At 45.7% G+C, this 21,927-nt stretch overlaps 1 long non-coding RNA gene across 1 annotated transcript in view; it reads left to right on the top strand.

The window, feature by feature from the left end:
• Positions 1 to 19,929, top strand: part of LOC124508518 (uncharacterized) — a 33,957-nt gene extending 14,028 nt beyond the window's left edge. Inside the window, exons 2-3 of the long non-coding RNA XR_006961271.1 lie at positions 6,947 to 7,124; positions 18,069 to 19,929. This is a non-coding gene — a long non-coding RNA (uncharacterized LOC124508518). The remainder of the gene's footprint in view (positions 1 to 6,946; positions 7,125 to 18,068) is intronic.
• Positions 19,930 to 21,927: the final 1,998 nt, after the last annotated feature.

The following is a 21,927-nucleotide window of genomic DNA, read 5'->3' as shown; positions in this document are numbered from 1 at the left end:
TGGTGAGGTGACATTTGAGGAGAGACCTGACAGCACTGATGGGTGGGCTGTGTGATTATCTGAGAGAGGAGTATCACAGGTAGAGGGAAAAGCAAGTACAAAAGTAAATCCTGGGGCAGCTGACTTACTTAATCAGAAGAGTATGTGACTCTTGATCTCGGATCATGAGTTTGAGCCTATGTTGGGGGTAGAGATTACTTAAATAAAAACCTTTAAAACAGTGGTGCCTGGGTGGCTCAAATTGTTTAAGCATCCAACTTCAGCTCCAGTCATGATCTCATGGTTAGTGGGTTCGAGCCCCACATCAGGCTCTGTGCTGACAGCTTGGAGCTTGGAGCCTGCTTCAGATTCTGTGTCTCCCTCTCTCTCTGTTCCCCTCCCCTCCCATTCTGTCTCTCTCTCTCTCTCAAAAATAAAGACTAAAAAAAAAAAAACAAACTTTAAAACTAAAAAAATAAAAAAATCCCAAGATAGAGTAGCCTTGACATGTCCTAATAACAGCAGCAAAACAGGGATGACTGGAATGGAGTGAATGTAAGAAAGGGTGATAGGAATGAAGGAAGAGAGAGAGGAGTGGGGAGGAAGAATACCATAAAACAATAGAGTCAAGGTAAGAATGTTGGCTTTTACTCTGAGATGGAGACCACTGGCAGGTTGTAAAGAAATGAGTGGTGTGCTCTAGCTTACATTTTTTTTTGTTTATTTTATTTTGAGAGAGAGAGAGAGAGAGAGAGAGAGAGAGAGAATCCCAAGCAGGCTCCATGCTGTCAGCACAAATCCTGATGCTGGGTTCGATCTCACAAACCATGAGATCATGACCTGAGCTGAAATCGAGAGTCAGACGCTTAACCAACTGAGCCACACAGGTACCCCTCTGGCTTACATTCTTGAAAGACTGCAGCATTGCAAATAGACTAGAGGAGGGCAGGGATTGAGGCAAGGAGACTATGTAGAGAACTGGGAGGCTAGGGAGAGATGCTGATGGCTTGAACCAGAGTGGATGTGGTGGAGGTGGTCAAATGAGGTTAGATTCTGAATGTATTTTACAGGTAGTGTCAACAGGATTTGCTGATACAGAATATGAAAGACAGGATCCCAGATGACTCTGTTTTTGGACACGGAAAACTGAGAGAATGCAGTTGCCACTTAATAAGATGGGGAAGACTATGGGAGGAAGGAGTATGGGAGGAAAGGTCAGAAGTAAATCTGTCTGTTTTGGGACATGTTGAGTTTGAGATGTCTGTCAGCCAACCAGGTGGATGTGTCAAGCAGACAGTTGGATATGAATGAGTCTGGAATTGACAGAGAGTTCTAGGTTGGAGACAAAAAATGGAGAGTCGACAGAGAATAAATGCTGTGTAATGTCACTAGACTGGGTGGGATCCCTGTGGAGTAAGAGCTAATAAGATGAGGAGAGGTCTGAGGACTGAGGGCTGAGCACTCCTGTGTTTAGAGGTCAGGAAAATGTGGAAGAACCAGAAGAAGGGTCTGGGAAGGTGGTGTGAAATGTGTGTGTGTGTGTGTGTGTGTGTGTGTGTGTGTGTGTGTGTACTTGAGAGAGAGAGACTGAATGACCCTGTGGGTGACTTCAGTCTGTGTCCTGCCTGTCTGTAGGTTGGGTAACTCTGGGTTTGTGTGGCAAAGGGAAGCTGCATGGACTTTGAATCTGTAAGCAAAGTTCCAGACTTGCAGTGTGAGTTCAGTAAACTTCCCAAGAAGCGTTCATAAACTCAGTTCATTGATATCTCCAAGAAGCCCCCATAACTTGAGTTTTATGTAGTCCCCCAAAGCGACCTATTGGCCCTGAGTCCAGTAGCCTTTCCTGGGCATCCTCACAGCCAGGGTCAGCACATTTTCCAAGAAGCCTCCTGCCTAAATCTGTGAGTCCCCAGACAGCCTTTACAGCCTAGATGTAGTACATTTCCCAAAAAGTTCCCACAACCTCAGTTGAGCCACTTCAATAGGATGTCCTCTGAGCCTGGATACTCAAAATTTCTCAAGTGTTCCTGCAGCCTGAGTCCAAAGCATTCCAGAAGTTCCTTACAGCCTGAATCCCTCTATCTCTTATGCCCAGCAACACCCCACTCCCTGGCCTGATTCCAGAGTTCACTGTACCCCCAATCTCCATTACTCCAGGCTCTAAGTTACCAAGACCCAAGCCCATTAAGGCAGCTGAAGCCAGAAATCCTTTTCTTCAATGGAGGTAGCTGGGTCTGTCTCCCTTCTGCTTACCCTGACAAAGGCCTCTGCCCCTTGATGGCAGGCTAGGGTCCCCACTAGATCTTCAGGGGTGGCTGCAGGCAGATCAGGATGCAGACGCATGATGGCAGGAAAGGGGGATCCTAGGCAAGGAGAGAGATGAATCACCCTGGCAGCTCTGCCTCTGTCCCTCTCTCTTCTTTCCCCCACTCTGCAGAATGACTGGGCACAACTTCCAAGTCATGACCCCTGCATGGACTCGAGAGTGGGGAGGACAAACAGGGAGAGGATGTGGAGCAGGAGCCCGACATGGCCCTAACCCAGGCCAGCACTTTTGCTGGGAGCTACCAGAGGTCTCTGATGTTAGAGAGATCTACAACACTACTCCCCTAGGAACAGAGTTTTGAGCTGAAGGCCAAAGACTCTCTGGCCTTAAATCTGCTACAGAGAGGACAGAAATACTTATTCAAAACCATAGCTGACCCCCTTAATGCCAGGTAATTTATCCTGATCACAGCAGGATAAAGGATTTGTTAGCAGGTAAGGGCAAGAACACATTTGGGTTTTTGTGAGAATTTGCTGGCTGGTGACCTGGGGAATGGTCTTGAGTGGGAAGATCAGAAGTAGAGAGCACAAGTAACAGTGAAGAGGTTGTTGTACTTGCCCAGGCAGGTGTTGAGGGAGGATTAGGCTAGAGTAGCAGTAGAGCCCCTGGACGAAGCAGAGGTATATGGAAGGATGTGTTAGGAGGCAGAATAGACAGGTCCTGGGGATAGTTTGTGTATGTAGGAAGAGGGAAAAAGTTTATTCAACAAATACTTATTAGGTACCTCCTATAGCCAGGCACAGTCCCAGGTGCTTAAAGTATAGGGTTAAAAAAAAAGTAAGGGAACAAGGTCTCTGTGTCACTAGAGTTCACATTCAAGGGAATGCTCCAGGTTCTGCCCTTGGTGCCTGGGTGGATGATGGGGCTGTGACTTACTGAGTTTGGGACAAGGGGAGAGGAGCTGGTTTGGAGCTGGAGAGGATGCTGAGTTCCATGTTAGACATGGTTCATGTAAGGTCCTGGTGGGACGACCAGCGAGGACGGCCAGGCATGGATTGAGGCTGGAGCTCAGATGAGAGGTCTGGTCTGGTGGGACTTGTAGGTTTGTCTGGTGGGACTTGCAGGTTTGTCTGGTGGGACTTGTAGGTTTGTCTGTGGTCACACAGAAGGCTGTCCAGGGCAAGCAGGAACAGTGAGCAGAGGACTGGGGACTGAACTCTGAGGCGACCTAGCTTCTAAGGGCAGACTGAGGGAGGTAGAGGAGTGGTTAGAACTTGGAGGATCATGAGAGCAGGAAGGATGCCATGGGAGCCATGGGAAAAGCCAGCATAGCTTCCAAGAGAGTCAGCCATTGCGTTGGGTCACTGAGGCCACTCAGTGACACCAATGAGGTGAGGGTCACATCAGAGGAGCCATGGGACTGTATCTTGGCAGGTTGAGGAATAATAAGGAATGAGGAAGCAGAGACAGTTGTGGGTCCTTCTTTTGCAAAGCTTGGCCAGAAGGGTGGCCTATTCAAGTCCTCAGATGAGAACGAGTGACAGGCACAAAGGAGAGCACAAGTAATTGGTTCAAAGTTGAATGGGGAGGGTGGGCCAGGAGGCACAGGGAAGCAGAACATACTCCACAGTTGCCCCTGCCTAGCTCCTTTAGGCACCTACAAGCCCACCTTCTGGCCACTCTGGATTGCTTACCTCCGAGAAACCGTTCTGCCTCAGTAGAAGGCAACACGACACCCTGGGAAGAGCTCAGCTTTCAGGGTTGGCAGGGCTTGCAGCTCTACCTTGTCACTTCCTCACCGAGTAACTCTGGGTAAATTTGTTAACTTCACTCAGACCCAGTTTTCCCATCTATAAAATGGTGTCTTCACAGGTATGAAATGAAACAATGAAACACTTGAGACTGTAATGAATGCCGTTGAATTTCACACTTAAAATTGGTTAAAGAGTGCCTGGGTAGCTCAGTTGGTTACATGTCCAACTCTTGATTTTTTTGTGGTTGTTCTCAATCCTAATAGTTCTTTATTTTCTTTAACATGTTTGCTATGGGTTGATAATTTGCAATAGGTGTCATCATGGGAATAACCAAAATTAGATTAAATGTGACAAAAGACTGACCATGTGTTTCAGACCCTTGAGTGATGACACTAAGTCAAGAATGGGAGAAAAGCATAGCAAAAGGAGACTACTGAAATGCTACTTATATATTCATGCAGTAAAACCAGCAATGCATGTCCAACACTTGATTTTGGCTCAAGTCATGATCTCATGGTTCATGAGAATGAGCCCCTCTCCGTTGGGCTCCATGCAGACATCAGTGCAGAGCCTCTTTGGGATTCTCTCTGTCCCTCTCCTGCTGGCATGCACACATGCTCTCTCTCAAAACAAACTTTTAAAAAAATGTTATGTTATATATATTACCTAGAATTTAAAAAAATTAGTAATGTAATATACCAAAAAGCATTAATGTTTGCACTATAAATGGGTTTATTGTATGGTATGTGAATGACATCTCAATAATGATGTTAAAAACTGCTAATGGGCAGATTAGGTTAGTACCTGTGAAGTGCAATTTAGAAATTGTGCCAACCTACCGCCAAAGTTAATATTTACTTATTGGTATATACTGACCTTTATGCACAGAGTTTATCATTAGATTTTTGCTCTAAGTTTTATAATTAAAGGGGCTAAGACCTGAAGGAAGGAGGAACTTCAAAGAACACTTTGACGGGTCCCTCACAGATCCTGGGTTTTGTCCTGGTTTTAGAGGTTGTCAAACTCCATCTGCAAAGTTCACGTGAGGAAACCAAGCTCTCAAGAATCCAGGCTTTGGCACCAAATTCCTGGGAGACTGATTAATAAACAGGAAAGCCAACTGATTCATTTACCAATGGGCTCACACGAGGGTCCTGGGACAGGGCCCTCCCCTCTCAGGGTGCCTAGTAAGCAGAGTGGAAGAACTCAGGGTGCTCAGTGTTCGTCAGATACCTCTTTCTGACAATAACACCCAGGTTTCATTGGCCTAGTTCATTTTATTATGTAATGAAAGTCAGTAACAGAACAGATAGTAAATGAGAAGCATTTAAAAAAGTAATGAATTAGAAACATTTGGTATTTTTTCTGATTTGGCCCCCAATAATGCCTAAGTTATGTTTATTTTTGTGAAACATGTATATGCACAATTTATTGTTTTATTATTCTTTTAAAGATTTTATTTTTTAAGTAATCATCCCCACATGGGGCTCGAACTCACAACCCTGAGATCCAGAGTGCACGCTCCACCGACTGAACCTGCCAGGCATCCCTATATCTGCACAGTTTAGAGTCCAATTGTTCTACAAAGTGTATTAGGAAAAACAGCAGTCCCCCACTCCTGTTTTTGATTTTTCAGAGGAAGCCCTACTTTCAACTCTTAGTGGGTGCTATTTCTTTTTCATATCTACATCTTCCTGATATTGTACAGATGAGAAAACAGCTGTGAAAGTTCTAGGCCGGGCGGCAATTTTGGTGGTTGCTCTAATAGAAATGTAAATGCTACATTCTAACCTCTTTACCACAGCTAATTGGTTCCTATAGCTCTACAGAGAGCAAAGCACGTTCTTCTACATTATGCCATTTCTTTAAAAAAATTATCATTTTTTAATTGTGGTAAAATATACATAATGTAAACTTAATCATTTTAAGCATTTTTGAAAGCACAGTTCGTTGGCATTAAGTACATTCATATTGTGCAAGAATCCCTACCATTTACCTTCAAATCTTATCATTTCATACTGAAACTCTGTACCTATTAAACAATAACTCCCCATTCCTCTCCCCACCCAGTTCCTGGTAACCACCATCCTACTTTTTTTCCTCTATGAATTTGACTATTGTAGGTACCTCATGTAGGTGGAATCATACAATACTTGCACCTTTGTGTCTGGCTTATCTCATTGAGCATAACGTTTTCAAGGTTCATCAAGGTTACAGCATGTATTAGAATTTGACATCTTTTTTAGGCTAAATAATATTCCATTGTATATGTATACATTTTCTTATTCATTCAACCTTTGTTGGACATTTGGTTAATTTCAATCTTTGAGCTATTCTGAATAATAATGCTATGAATGTGGGTGTACAAACATCTGTTTGAGTCCCTGCTTTCAATTCTTTTAAGTATATACATAGAAGTGGAACTGCTAGATATATGGTAATTCTATGTTTAATTTTTTGAGGAAGCTACCTCTTTGTTTTGACAATAATTCTAATTTTTTTTAAGTTTATTTATTTTGGAGACAGGGAGAGACAGCATGAATGGGGGAGGGTCAGAGAGAGAGGGAGACACAGAATCTGAAACAGGCTCCAGGCTCTGAGCTGCCAGCACAGAGCCCGACGCGGGGCTCGAACTCACGGACTGCGAGATCATGACCTGAGCTGAAGTCGGATGCTTAACCGACTGAATCACCCAGGTGCCCCATGTTTTGACAATAATTCTATGACAGAGATAAGGCAGGTACTAAGACAACGGTTCCCATAAACAAGGCAGGACACTTGGCGACTTTCCCACAGTGGCAAAGCTTGTTGGAGGATGAAGCTGGGATTTGATCCTCTTGCTGTAAGTCCAGGCTTCCCTCTACCATGTTGTCTCCCATATCGTATTGCCTTTTTCAGCCTAAAGCACCCAACCAGTGGTCTCAAATAAATATTTCTTTTCTTCCAGAGAACGTAGAAGATTTTCATTTCTACAGGCCACCACCCTTTGTTTGCAATCATCATTAGCATTTGCCATTGGCACATCAACAGTCCATTACGATTCTCAAATTGGAGCTCACTTCACTTCCATTTTGACCAACTCCATGGTGGGCTGTAGGAGTCTCATCGGCACATTGGAAAAACGAGTATGTTTTTACAAAGAATCATGTCTATGCTATGTTAACCCTTAAGTCCCAGGGGCCCTCTTTTGGCCCCAATTTTGAGTCGCCTCTACTCTGGACCAACTAACTCAACATAACTCATGGAATTTAAATAACAATGTTCAAGCAGCTGCCACATGCCAGGAATTGCACTGAGGGCTTTGCACATGTTATCTTGTTTAATCTACTGGTTATATCCCAAGAGATGGGAAAGATCTCCCTTTTCCAGATAAAGAAATAAGACCAGAAGAGATCAGGCTACTTGCCTGAGAGAATACCAAGGATCTGATGGTGCCAACAGAGTGCTGCCATTTCCCCACCTCACAACACCTCCTGCCAAAGGATGTAGTTTCATATCCTATCCTGCCACTACATAAAAATCTTTTTTTTTAGTTTATTTATTTTGAGAGGCGGGGGAGGCACAGAGAGAGAGAGAGAATCCCAACCAGGCACTGCACTGTCAGCTCAGAGTCCCATGCAGAGCTCGAACTCACAAACTGTGAGATCATGACCTGAGCCACAATAACGAGTCAAACTCAACTAACTGAGCCACCCCAGTGCCCCACTATGTAAAACATCTTAATCTAACATCATGAGATTAATGAGAACAGAAGGTTTTTTGAATTGCTGACTTTTTCCCTACTTGCCTGCATCAAGTTCAGACTTGATTTCTAATTGGTAGAATTTTCTCCTTCTCCTTTCCTTAGATGCTCTTCTACAGGACCAGCTATCTTGTCTGAAGCCTAGTTATTTGTGCCCCTGTTTAATTTCCCCTTCTCATCCAGAGTATTAGTCACATGCTATTGAGCCCCCATGGGTCCTGGCATGTAATGGGTGACCATGACCTTTAGGTCTCTGGGGTAAGACCAAGTGTTCCTCCACTTGGTTTGTGTTCTATCTACCCAACTATCATTGTCCTCAGTGTTCTCTGCTTCAAAACAGTAGGAGTCAGGGCATGAGGACTATGGGGGTGAAGAGCAAAGAAGGTGAGAGGAGGCCAAAATGATACAATTAGAAGTTCAATGTCCTAAGTCAAAATCCTGCTTCAGTCATTTACTGTGTGGCCTTGGGCAAGTCACTTAACCTCTCTGGGCTGCATTTTCCTTACTTGTGAAAAGAGACTAACTATCCCTGGCTCATAGGGTGGTTGTGATTGTTAAGTGACAGGATGGGTGTGAGGGTAAGAAAGTAAGAGAAGTTGTCAGTACACAAGAGACACTAGATGATCACCTGATGGGTAAATAAATGGCTGAAAGACCTAGGAAAAGCATACAACATAGAATCTGTTTAAAGAAGTGCAGTTTTAAATATTTTTCATGCAATGTGTTTTATCTTTTGGGGATTTAAAAGGAATTAAGAAATAAATGAGGTATGTCAATGAACAGTTATGACTCACAGTGGAAATGCCAAGCCTTTAAAACCTAACAGCCAATTACTGGATCCAGCATCAAAGACACACCAAAGGACTTCAAAAAAAAAAAAAAAAATTCCCATAGTTGCTGTGTGTGAGATAGTGCCCTTGATTGCTAATAAGATGCTGAACAATAACAGTGGAAAATTTTTCTTCTCCATAGCATCAGGTGAGAATCCTATGTCTTATATCTGGATTAGGGCCAATCAGGACATCAGGGTCTAAATGATTCTGGTGATCTTGGCCCTAAATATTGTAGCCAAATCCCAAAGGCTACCGTCTTTTAGTTTCTTCATTAAGGCGCTAGAGTTGGCCCAGACCCCTCCCGCCTGCTCTCTGAGGACTTGGAGCTCGTTACCGCTGCTAATCTTTACTCTTTTCCTCTGGAAGTGAGCTTCCCACTCTCCCACACCCCACCCCAGGCCTGACAGCCTGGGCTCTCCAGCCTCCCAACCTGAGGTGCTGTCCAGATGCTGAGAGTTGGGAGCCTCCGCTTCCTTCTGAAATTCCAAGGGAGCTGTCCAGCCTGGGAGCTGGGCAGGGTCTCAGAGCTCAGGCAATACCTGCACAGCCCAGTACCCAGAGTGTCTGAGCCAAGGGAGCATAACTAGGAGGGCCCCTGGAGGCCACACTCACATGCAGAGGAGGAAACTGAGGCCCACAGAGGGTGGGGGGTTGGCTCAGGAACACCTAGTCCAGCAGTAGAGAGAAGCAGGTTTTCTGCCTCTGAGTCCAGCATTCCTTCCACACTGCTACACTATGGGATCTCATCCCCCACTATACAATATTACACACTCACAGACCAGTTTCTGTTGGACACAAACCTACCATTAACAATGGTGCTTACTTATACAGTCCTTTACAAGGTGTTTTTACTATTATCTCATTCCATTTTTACCACTACACTGTGATTAGCTATGGTAATACTGGCATCATCAGCCCCATTTTCCAGATGTAGAAACCAAGGCACAGAGACATACCTAGGGGACTGGATATAGTAAGTTGGGTGAGTCAGGGAGTCTGAGGAGTCTGTCTCCTCAGAAGAGGAAACATCTGAGCTGGACTGGTGAAGAAAATATCATCTAGGAGGATGCAGGGAGGGGAAGGACACTTTAGGAAGATGGACCAGCAGGCACAAAGATCTGGACTTACTGGGTGGGGGGGGGAGGAGAAGTGGAGGACACAGACAAAGACAGAGAAGAGCATGGCACAAGCATAAGGGTAAGGTCAAAGTTGTGGGAAAATAGAGGTGGAGGACTGTCTTACACAGCCGTCCCCAAAGTCTCCCTCTGAAGGAAGAAATGCAGTAGTCCAGGGGCAGCAGATGGTCTGTGCCCCAGCCCAAAGTACTTGGTGACAGAGCTGGCCTGAGAGTCTTCCCTGAGGGTGTCCCACAGAGGGCATGGCTCACTATGCTGTAAATTCCCCTAAGTAAGAATGACATTGATCCTGCCTGGGTCTTCCTCTTCCCCACCCCAGGGCCAAGTCATGGGCTGCAGCCCCATATTGTCTGTGATAGAGGCTCAAGGGCCTGGATGCCAAAGCACAAGGCCTCAGGCCTGGCCTTCTCATGTGGATGGCTGGGAGGGGAGAAGGAGGAAGGACGGTTGATGATGCACTGAGTGGAGAGGTCATGTTGCTGTGTTGAACTTTCCACCAGATGGGGTATAACAAGGGAATGAAGGGAATCTGTGTTCACTGAACATGTATTGGGCATTTGACTCCATTCACAACACTGCAAGTGTGTTGTTTTAGTTAATCCTCTAAATAACCTTCGCTTTGCAGTTGAGGAAACTGAGACTCAGAGAGGTCAGATGATTCTTATGACTGATTTCTAGAAAGTAGACTATATTATTGGCCATTAGAGTAATAAAATAGTAAAATGTCATTCTTCCTGCTTTCAGAAATATGGGAAGAGGTCACTGAGACCATCTAATAAATTCTCAATCTAGTAAATTCTCAACAGCCTTGTTGCTGTCTCAAGGCTCCAGGCAGAGGAAATAAACATGATTGTTTTAAAGACTTCTGGGTTAGAAGGTAGGAGGACACCTGAACTAGAAATCCACCATAGTTAGATGTGATTAAACCAACTTTTATGGGTTCTATGCCCTTTTCTGCTGAAAGTATCATAAACACCTTTCCCCGAGGCTGCCCATTCTGGTGTTAGCCAGATGACATCAGCCCTTGATCACCGGACAAATTATTATAGACTGGCAAGGAATCAGCTGTGGCCTAGGAGAAACAGGGATCATGGAGGATCTGGATGTTACAAGAATTCTGGAAAATCAGAAAGGAAAGGACACCAGGTTCAAATAATGGATGCCGAGAATTATATCCTAGGGTTCAAAATACATACAGTCCTGGCCAGCCATGCTACCTCAGTCCCTACTCCCCTTGTCTATCTAAGTCCTGTCTATCCTTTAAAACCCAGCTCAAGTTTCAACTCCTCCATGAAGCCTTCTATGGCCACCCCTTTCTATGCAGATCTCTAGGCCCATCTCTAGATTCTCAAGGGGCTTAGAGGCTGTTCTGTACAACATAGCACTTATTGTAGTAAGCCCTGCCTTTTATAGCCATAGTTGTATAACATTTTGGCTCCACAACTCAGTTGCAAGTTTTTAGAAATAGCTACAACTTGTGTGTTCTCCTCAATTCCAGGCATAAAGTACAGATTTTCCTTGACTTACAATAAGCTTGCATCCCAATAAACCCATTTTCATAAGTTGAAAATATTTTAAGTTGAAAGTGAGTTTAATACACTTAACCTACTGAACATGATAACTTAGCCGCGCCTACGTGAAACGTGTTCAGAACACTCCCATTAACCCACAGTTGGGCAAAGTCATCAGACACAAAGCTTATTTTATAACAAGGTATTAAATATGTCGTAGAACTTGTTGAATACTATGCTGAAAGTGAAAACCAGAATGTATCAGTTGTTTGCCCTCGTGATCACACGGCTGCCTGGGAGCTGCAGCGTGCTACCAATACCCAGCATCACGATAGAGAATTGTACACATATAGCTAGCGTGGGAAAAAGATCAAAATTTATAATTTGAAGTATAGTTTTATACTGAATGTGTATCACTTTTGTACCATCATAAAGCTGAAAAACTGAGTTGAACCATTGTAAGTTGCGGACCATCTGCAAACACTTACTGACTTGCATACACGGTAAACAATAAATAAATGTAGATTTGGTATCCAATGGATGTTTAATAAACATCTATTGGTTTGGTTTACAGAAGGTACTCAATAAATGCCTGCTCGTTTGGTATACAATAGGAGTTCAATAAATGATTGGCCTGACCTAATAATTTTCTTTCTCTCTCTCTCTCTCTGTCTCTAAGTAAGCTCTATACCCAATGGGGAGCTTGAACTCACCAACACTGAGATTGAGAGTCACGTGCTCTACAGACTGAGCTAGCCAGGCACCCTGGGTCCCATCTTTGATGAAAACTACCTAAGCTGATGGGGGCACCAGCCAGCGGATGGGAAGCTGGGTTGGATTCTCAAATGCAGCTAGGACAGGAAAGCTCCCCAAAGCAGGACAAAGTAGGGAGTGAACTGGTGGGAAAAGTCCAAGCCAAGTTCTTTTTTTTTTAATTAAAAAATATTTATTTATTTGAGAGAGAGAGACAGCGTGAGAGGGGGAGGGACAGAGAGAGAGGGAGACACAGATCCAAAGCAGGCTCCAGGCTCAAGGCTGTCAGCACAGAACCCTGACATGGGGCTCGAACTTATGAACTGTGAGATCATGACCTGAGCTGGAGTCAGATGCTTAACCAACTGAGCCACATAGATGCCCCCAAGCCAAGTTCTTGAGTGCGACTCAGTGTCCAGTCTGGAGAGTCCAGATACAAATATCAGGTCCCAAGAGGTACTTCCAATAACTTTCAGCAACACTTGCTCAGGGATGTCTTCCCTTGCATCACCCACCCAAAGTAGCCCTGCCCTGCCCTATCAATCTCTAGAGCACTACCCTATTTTATTTAATTCTTAGCATCCATACTACTTGGCATTATCAATATCACTAGCATTTCCCACCACACCCAGCACCCGCCTCATCTCTCTGCTAAAATGTAAACCCTAGGGAGATTTTCTTATTTATTGGTACTTGCCTTATTTACCAATATAACCCTATTCATGGCTAGAAGAGTTCTAGCACATAGCAGGTTCTCAATAAATATATCTTGAGTGAATGGCTGAATCAACTGAGAGAAGCCAAAAGAGAGGAAATCATCAGCAAGTGGATTCAGATAGATTTGGATGGGAATTAGCATAGGTCTGGCCTTTGGCTATAAATGCCCATAAACCTGTGTTTTCCACATTCCTTTGTGGGACTGTGGATGCCATAAATGGCAGTGTCTGGTTGTCTTAAAGGGACAACCATATAGGATAAAGGAAGAGAGGGTCAGCTTATCCCTTTAACATTTGTTCTATTCTTTAATGAGACTATACAGCAGCTCCACATCTTATTCTTGGAGAGTTGTATAGGATTCTCTCTAGTGGACAATACGAATGAAGCATATCATGCTCGTTTTTTATGCAAGTAATAACCAATTAATTTGGGTTATTATTCAGCATATACTTACTTCCCTCCCATTCCTACTGTGGTGACATTGATGTTGGGTTTAGCCAACATGTGACTGGCTTTAGCCAATGATATGTTATTGAAATGATGTTAGCAGAGGCTTTCCATGTACTTGTACACTTCGGCTTGTGTCCTGGGCTCTGGAAAGAGAAGCAAGTCCTAGATAGCTGCTATCCCTTTACTCAGAACCCCAAAATGAAGACACATGGAACAGACCTGAACCCAAACCGGCAGCAAGGAGCCAGGCCCAGCTGACCTGCAGCCTGAGACATAGCAGCCTTGCCAAGGCTGACCAACATTAGTCAAATTGCAGTTGACCGACAGACCATGAGAATGAGAATAAATCCTTGTGATATAAGCCACTGTTTTTTGGGCTAGTCTATTATGCAGCATTATTGTGGGAATAGCTGACAAATATATAATGCATACTCACTGTAGAAAAAAATTAGAAAATACAGATAAGAAAGAGGGGAAAACTATCAAAATCTATGATTCCATCGTCCACAATAAACACTTTTAACATGGTGGTATACGCTCTCAGCTATTTGTCTATATTTCTCATTAATGGGGACCTACTCTACACAACTTTTTGTAACCTGCTTTTTTCATACCCATATATCATGAGCATCTTTCCAAGGCCATAAACATTGCAGTATTGCCTCGTTGTCTTTCCAACACCCTGCAAGGCAGGCTCAGAAAGGCAACCTGATTTGCCCAAAGTCACACCTCTGGGAATTATCGGAGCCCCATGTGGCTTTCAGTTCAGAGCTCTTTCTACCAGGCAGGTTCCCTCTTGGGGCCTCATTAACATTTTTGGCACCTGGCAAGGTCACTCCTTCCCCAATAAGAATAAAATGAAACTTTTATCTTATCTGGAAGGAGAGCAGAGTGTTTGGTTCCCCTGATTCACATGATCCCAAAGGCTGTGACAAAACCCTGCTGCCAGCTTCCCATTGCGTGTGTCCTGGGAGATTGTTGTTTCCTCCCTGGGGTGGAAGGAGACAAGGGCAAGTGGTCGGGAAGTATTTTTTGATGGAGCCTTTGGCAGACCAACAGGTTTCCAATTTCGCGTTGGGGAGAAACAAAGCTCTCGGGTGTTCCAGTCAGCAGGAATGGAGCAGAGGGCAGCTCCAATTCCTGTAGAAGAGCCAGCCTAGGAGCTGCTGGCACAAACCTGGGAAACCTAGGGAGACAGGCTGCATTCCAGACTCCGGACAACTTCAGCAAGAAAACTCCATGGAGGGTGGAAAAAGGACCACAGAATGCCAAGATCAGAAGCTGCAGTTACTCACCCAAGCAAGGGGCCAGGACTCAGAGGATCTACCTCCTAGCTGTATGGCCTCGGTTTCTTCATCTGTCAAATGGTCACAGAACCCTGTGCCCAGTGGCCCCTTTCTTCTACCACAACAAAGCAAGGCTGGCTGTGATGGTGGTATAGTAACAAGAGGGCTGTGGAATCACAGCTGGAAATTTGCTCCCAGAACCCTGAGAGGCAGAGGAGATAGAGCTCCTGAGGGTGGAAGAGAAAGAAAGACCCTGGATTTGGGGACCTTCAGGTCGAGAAAGGTACAGCCTACAGAATCCTCAAAAGTTTGCAGAAAGTAGTCTCCAGTCACAGCTTCTCCTGTGATCAGGGTTTTCTCTGCAGAAAGCCTTTTTATTTGTATTTTCCTTCTTAAGCTGATTTTCTGACCCTAGCTGGTGAAAGGGAAGGGAAGGGAAGGGAAGGGAAGGGAAGGGAAGGGAAGGGAAGGGAAGGGAGAATAAAACAACCTATTGGGTAGATTTGAGCCAATGCAGGTGAATGGGAGACACAACAGATAGGGACATTCTGTACCCAGCCCCTGAGAAACCAGAAAAGTTGGTGCAACCCCAAGCAATGGTGGGGACCGCCCCAAGGCCCAGTGGCTCTGATGGCAATGACAGTAAGCCCTTGGGAGGCTTGTTTAGCTGAAGGGCTTCCTTCCTGCCTTCTCCTTTCATCAAGTAAGTCCAACCTCTTTATAGGGTGAGGAAGAGATGGGAGGTCCAGGGACCGGCCCTGCTGGGGAAAGATAACACCAGCTCTGGAGCCAGAGAGAATGGGATTGAAACTCCAGTTGTGTGTGTGACTTTGTGCAATTTACAGAGCCTCCCCAAGACTTGGTTTCCTCACCTGCAAAAGAGAGAAAACACATTGCTAAAAATGTAAAGTATCTCACATAGTGTCTGGCACCTCCTAGGTAACAAGTATCACCGAATGTGCCCAGAGAATTAGTGGCACAGCGAGGACAAGGTCCCAGGTCTGTGAACCCCATACCCTGGCCCCGCTTCTCTGATCTCACTGGTAGCAGGGAGCAGCTGGTGCTCTAACCCCTGGCAGTGAGGACAGCTGCAGGTGGAGCCCACTGGGGAACTGCTGGGCACACCTTCCCTCCCTAAGGATTCAGGTCACCAAGGCCACCTCTCTCTGAGACCTGAGGACAGAGGATTCATTCTTCCTCTGGGCCAGGAGGCAGCTCTCTGAAGGCAGGAGTGGGCTCCCTGGAGTCAGCACTCCCTCCAGGCCCCAGGAGATGCCAACAGGAGCCTGGTCTAGTGGCTGCTCCCCAGAACACATGCCCCAGGAACCCAGATCTGGATGGCTCTGCTCTGAGTTATCATGGAAGAGGCATCTTCCTCAGAGAGCTCCACAGCGTACTTGAGGCCCACTGCCCAGCTGGGAAGCCTCCTTCTATCTCTTTCCTTCCTGCATATAATTCTTTCCTCTTTAAACGCCAGTCATGGAAAGATATGTATTTCCTTCCTTCATTTGCCCAGCCATGTGGGGATGGAGACCACCCCATCTTCAGCATAATCCCCCAGCCCCTGGCACAGAGCCAGATGCACGGTGTTCAGCAAATGGATGTTGAGTCAAGGGGAGAGAAACTGAGTTGGAATCTTTGGGGGTTTCCAAAGGTACTTCAGAATTCACAAGACCGAAACGAGAAAGGAGAGGTTAGGAGGTTGGAAGACATTTGAGTGATTCAATCTAAACTTGATTCACCTGCCAATACAGATTTCAGTACTTCGAAGAAAAAGCAACATAGATACCATTACACAAAGGAAAATGTATTGTTCAACATGACTTTGTCCTCATTATAAATATAATGCATGTTCACTGAAAAATATGTTCATGTATAAGAAGGAAATGAAGTTCAGTATAATATATAATGTGCATATGTATATAATGCCACTGTTAATATTTCGGCATGTAGACTTGGAGTCATTTGCTAAGTATAGGCTTTTTTCAAAATCGTACATTTATACACACTCCCAAATCTGAAGTGAATTCTCTGTCAGTCATCCGAGGGAGGCTCTTAGTGATGTGCCTCCTGAGGCAAAAACAGGAGGGAGAGAGATTTCTGCAATTAGGAATCCAGGCTCTTTTGAGGTGCTAACCTCAGACCCTAAGAGGCTCAGTGGGTTTGTTAGCTAGGGGAGGAAAAAGGCAGGTGACATCCAAGCACATGCAGGCAAGGGAGTGACAAGTGGGACAGGTGAATTCCTGAAGGGGAAAATGGAGTTCCTAGTCATTCAACACCACGTACCACGCTGGAGATGGCTAGCAGGTCACACCTGGTGCAGGCACAACTGGTTAATCCCTGCACTCTTGACTGTCCACATAGCCCCCAGGGCAGACACTGCCACTTACTGAAGTTGAGTCGCCACTTGAGTTGCTAGACTGTCAATGCATCGCCTCTTCAGTCCTCACAGCAGCCTATTATTAAGGTAGTGTCCCCATCTTCTGATGAGGAATTCAAGGCTCAGAATGATGAAGTTAATTCCCTGTAAGCATTCAGTGGGAAGTGTCAGAGCCAGGATTCAAATCCACTCTGTCAGAATCTGTCACCCGAATTCCCCCTCTCTCCTCAAGCCCAGAGACTTCAAGAGGGACATGGCAGCAAGCCCCTGGGAGCTGTGCTTTTGCAGGACTCCTGGCTGGGCCTGGGCCTGGGAATCAGAGGTACCTTTTTTTTTTTTTTTTTTTTTTTTTTTTTTAATTCATATTCAAGTTAGTTAGCATATGGTGCTATAATGACCTCAGGAACAGATTCCAGTGATTCGTCCCCTATGTATAACACCCTGTGCTCATTCCAACAAGTGTCCTCCTTAACGCCCCTTACCCATTTGAATCAGAGGTGCCTTTAAGCCATGCTCCGTACAGTGAAGCTGGCAAGTCTCCCCATCTGCCATCCCCACCCCCACCCTCTGCCCTCCCCCTACCCTGAAGGATCAGGAACCCATGTAGGGGCTATAGACATGCTGCGAACGGGCAAGACAGAACAAGCCCCACAACTGCCACATCCTTGTCTCGACCTCTTGTCTGGCCTAGGGCCAACCAGGCAGAGAGGGTAGGGAGGTAGGCTCTGGTAGGTTCCTCCCCTAGCTAACCTTTCCAGTGACACCGAGAGGGAAATGCCTTAGCTTTAGGGGAAATTCCCAAAAGAAATAGTTCAATTAAATCAACTTTGTGTGGCCCAGGACCACCCCCATGAACTGCTGCAAGGGGAACAAGGGAGGTCACACCTGGGCCTGTACCTTGGAGCCCCCTGGGAAAGAGGATACTCACTCTTACCCTATTTCAGTCATTTTCATTCTCATATGAATTAGTTCTATGCATTTTCCCAGAAGCTAGACAGAGAGCTTAAGCCCTAAGGTCTTAGGGTAAGTAGGTCCCAATCTGGGAGATTCAGACAGAATGTAGGTTCAAACCAGGTTCTTCTACTGGCTAGCTGAGTGAACTAGGACTAATAACCTCTCTCTCTGAGCCTCAGTTTCTTCATCCCCAAAATGGGGGACTAGTAAGTCCGAGGTTGTCCAAACGATGGATAGAGACACCTGGGTGAAGATGTGCTTAGTCATTGTTTTTGCCTACCTGCCTGACTTCCTGTCTTCCTTGCAGGGCCTCAAGTGGGGAAGGCTGCCTACTTCATAGCTGTTCCAGGACAAAGCCAGAGCCCAGCCCCAATGCACGGAGAGTCTCAGGCAGGGTTCTGAGTGACCTGGCTGATCCTGAAGCTGGAGCTGATACCGGAGCCAGCTCCAAGTGGATTATCTGGGACTGGCCTTGACTGTGCTGCAGAGTGGCCTGTGGGTGGACACTCTCTGAGCACCTGGATCTGATGCAAACATTGACATCGGCAGAATCATCTTGACCAAGTGGGGTGAGGGCAGGGCAGGGCAGGGCAGGGCGGGGCTGAAGGGACAGGCCTTGCATACCATCCAGGTACACCCAGGGATCTGGAATCCCAGGGGCTTGCCCAAATTTTGTCCCCTGGATACATTACTCCCCTCTGGGGCTACTACATAGGCCCCTTTTGGGAGGGTCCCTGAGAGTGAGGAAAGGGCAGTAATGGTCAGAGCCCCTACGCCTCCAGAAGGCAGCCTAGCATGTGGGGAATTTCCTTCAAGGGCCAGGAAATCATAACCGCTGCTGAGCACAGGTTGTATGCCAGGCCCACCCAGCACTTGCCTGGCATTTTCCGTGGGTCCTCAGAAGCAGACAGACCTCCAGCTTCAGAGCCATCAGGACCAGGATAGTGGGAGATGGCTCCGGCCTGGAACTTCCCACTGCTCAGGGCTGCAACAGAGGTGGTGGGGACAGGAACGCAGGGAGAATAGGAGCTGTTGTCTGAGAGGGACAGGGGTTTAGCTTTGCTTCCCTTCATTTGTTACTAAAGAAAAGAAAATAATCTGACTTTAAACTAACAAATCCAGTACGCCAGCTGCAGGCCAGACTGCCCACGTGTGAAACCTAGAAAAAACCTTGAGTTCATCTGTCTAAACATGGAGAAACTGAGGCCACAGACATGACAGGACTGGCCCGACTTGATGGACCAGGACTTTAATATAGGTGTCTCCGCTCCTTGTGTATCGTAATTTCCATCCAGGAAGGGAGGGGCTGTTATCCTAAAGGTGTCAGACTTCAGGTAACGAGGACCTGCACCCTCCTCTTCCTCACACTTCATGTACCACCTCTTGCCCACAACCCCATTCAGAATGAGGCACCCAAGCATTAACAGTAAATAAAGGTACTGTCTCTGGGTGGCCAATTTTCTCTTTCCAAAAGGACTCTATGATGACAGAATCCAAACAAAAATCCTCACTTAAACGAAAATGAAGACTTACATCTGCTATGAAGCACCACAGAGTCTTGTTTGTAACTCATGGATGATTTCATGTGGTTTGGATAATGGTTTGCATACTTGGGTCTGTCTGGCCCACCAGACTGTAATCCCCTCGAGGGCCAGAAAGGAGTCTTGTTCTGCACTGAGTTTTCCTGGTGCCTGCTCGCAGCAGATGCTTAATAAATGTTTGTTGAATTAAAATGGAAAATGACTGGTGCCCGGGTGGCTCAAACGGTTCAACATCCGACCCTTGATTTCTACTCAGGTCGAAAATGTCAATAAAGAGGAGGAAGCTGTTACCATCGACATGAATGAGGCAGTTCAGCTAACTTTTGCACTTGGGATACTTGAACTTCTTTCCAAAAGCCACTCCACTCTCTCCTACAGTAACACTCAGTATGTCTGCAGAGGTACCCTTTGTTGTAGAGTATAAAATTGCTGATAGGAGACATTTAAAGTACTATTTGGCTCCCAAGATCAAGGATGAAGAAGGATCTTAGACATTCTTAAAATCCAAGAAAATAAAATTAAGCTCTTGAGAAATGCTTCTGAGATGCCAGCATGTACTTAAGTCTCTTCTGTCACCAAATTTGTTCCTCTCTGTACATATTAGATATTTTCTGTAAATAACCTATTTTCCTTCCATTCTGTATAATTTGTTTAAAGAATAAAAGTCCAAAGTAAAAAAAAACAACAACAAAAAACAAAAAAAAAGGATCCAGGGGTCATGGGATTGAGCCCTGCATCATGCTTGGTGGTAAGCATGGATCCTGCTTGAAATTCTCTCTCTCTCCGTCTCCCCCACTCATGCTCTCTAAAATAAGAATTAAAAAATAAAATACAATGGGAATGAAGGGCTATTAAGCTGCTACTGGCTCATCGTGTGATAGGGTAGGGAAAAAATGGGCAGTAAGGTCTCCTGTGTGTCGCACACAACTTGGTCCCATGAAATGCTACAGGAATAAAGTACTTCAGGGTCAAATAAAATTGCTCAGTTCCCAACAGGAAGACCAAAGGAAAGTGATTTACACTTCCTGATTGCACTCATTTTCAGGAGGGTGTTAATGACGTGTTCAACACTGCTTGATGTGAGCTTAATGGATAGAGCTGGTTGGGAGAGCAATTTAGCAGTATCTAGTGAGTTGTAGATATTCATGCCCCTGAGCTATGGATTCCAGTTCTGAGTGTATATATCAGAGAAACTTTCACAGATGGGCACAGAGAGACATGAACCAGAATGCACAGTGCGGTGATGTTTGCAAAACTAAAAAAAGATTCACCAACAGAAGAAGGGCTGAATTGTGGTTAAGATCAGATAAAGGAATACTATATAGCAATTAAGATCAATGAAGTGGGTGGGGAGCGGCTCAATCGGTTGAATGTCCAACCTTGGCTCAGATCATGAGCTCACAGTTCGTGAGTTCGAGGATCCTCTGTCCACCCCATCCCCCCCGCCCCTCCTCAACTTGTGCACCCACTCTCCCAAAATCAAACATAAAAAAAATGTTTATTAATTTTGAGACAGAGTGCAAGCGGGGGAGGGACAGAGAAAGAGGGAGACACAGAATCCGAAGCAGGTTCCAGGCTCTGAGCTGTCAAAGCCATCAGAGCAGGGCTCAAACCCATAAGCCATGAGATCAGGACCTGAGTCAAATTGGACGCTTAACTGACTGAGCCACCCAGGCACCCCCAAAATAACAAACATTTAAAAAAATCAATGAACTAGAGCCACATGTATGAAATGGTAAATACATGTTTTTCATGCTACACAGAGGCAAAGGGACACAGACAGGAATTTGAATAAATAGGCCCTGCTCCCGGTGGTGGGAGTGCTCTTCCTGGACAAGGCCTCCTATCTAAATTCTTAGGGGCAGATAAGGGGAAGGCAAAAAGTTCTTCCTGAGTCTTTTGGGCCTTGATTACCTTCGGCTCAAAGAACTCACATGCCAGAGTCACACATTTTGAAATCCTTTGGTATAGCTCAATTAATTTTCAGAACACACTTGTGTAATCAATCCCAGTCAAGCCCCCAAAGTCCCCTCGTGTCGCTGCCAGTCACCACCAGCACCTCTCCGACTTCTGACCAGAGGTGACTCCTAATCTGACCTCACAGACGAGGGCTGACTGTTCTGTCCTTTGTGTAAATGGGATCTTATACTATGTTACCCCTCATTTTTAAGGAGTGACTCCCATCTCCACAGTCCCCTAGCACTGTTACTAAACCTCTGTTGGACACAGCCTGTCCTGTGGACTTCCAGAAGGCAGAAGCAGAGCCGTATTTTCTTCATGACCCTCATAGGATTCAAGTGGACCAAGGCAGCAAAGGGTCCTAAGGTTGTCAATTTTCTGAGCCTCGATCCCATGCTGAGAAAAACAAGTCTTTATTCAGTGGTGAGGGGAGCTCACCCACCCTGGCTGCTTGGTTTCCCAAAGGATGCATTCCCCTTTCTCTCTCTCTTTTTGACCCCTGCTCCACTTCCTTCCTTTGGAGGATTTCCTCCCCCTTGGGCCAGGCCTCAGTGACCTTCTGTCAGCACCTCCTCTGAGGGCCAAGCCCCGGGCGGGAAGCCTGGGAAAGCTGCCCCCAGCTGCTTTTCCGTGACACTGGGCCAAGCCTGGGGCATTCTGCTTTGA

This window comes from Lynx rufus, unplaced genomic scaffold, assembly GCF_022079265.1.
Source record: "Lynx rufus isolate CCGP_SWC_20201006 ecotype Redwood Valley unplaced genomic scaffold, mLynRuf1.p SCAF_13, whole genome shotgun sequence".
NCBI classification, from domain to species: Eukaryota; Metazoa; Chordata; class Mammalia; order Carnivora; family Felidae; genus Lynx; species Lynx rufus.
Note: the sequence above shows the minus strand (reverse complement) of the source record. Positions and strands in the feature narration are given on the sequence as shown.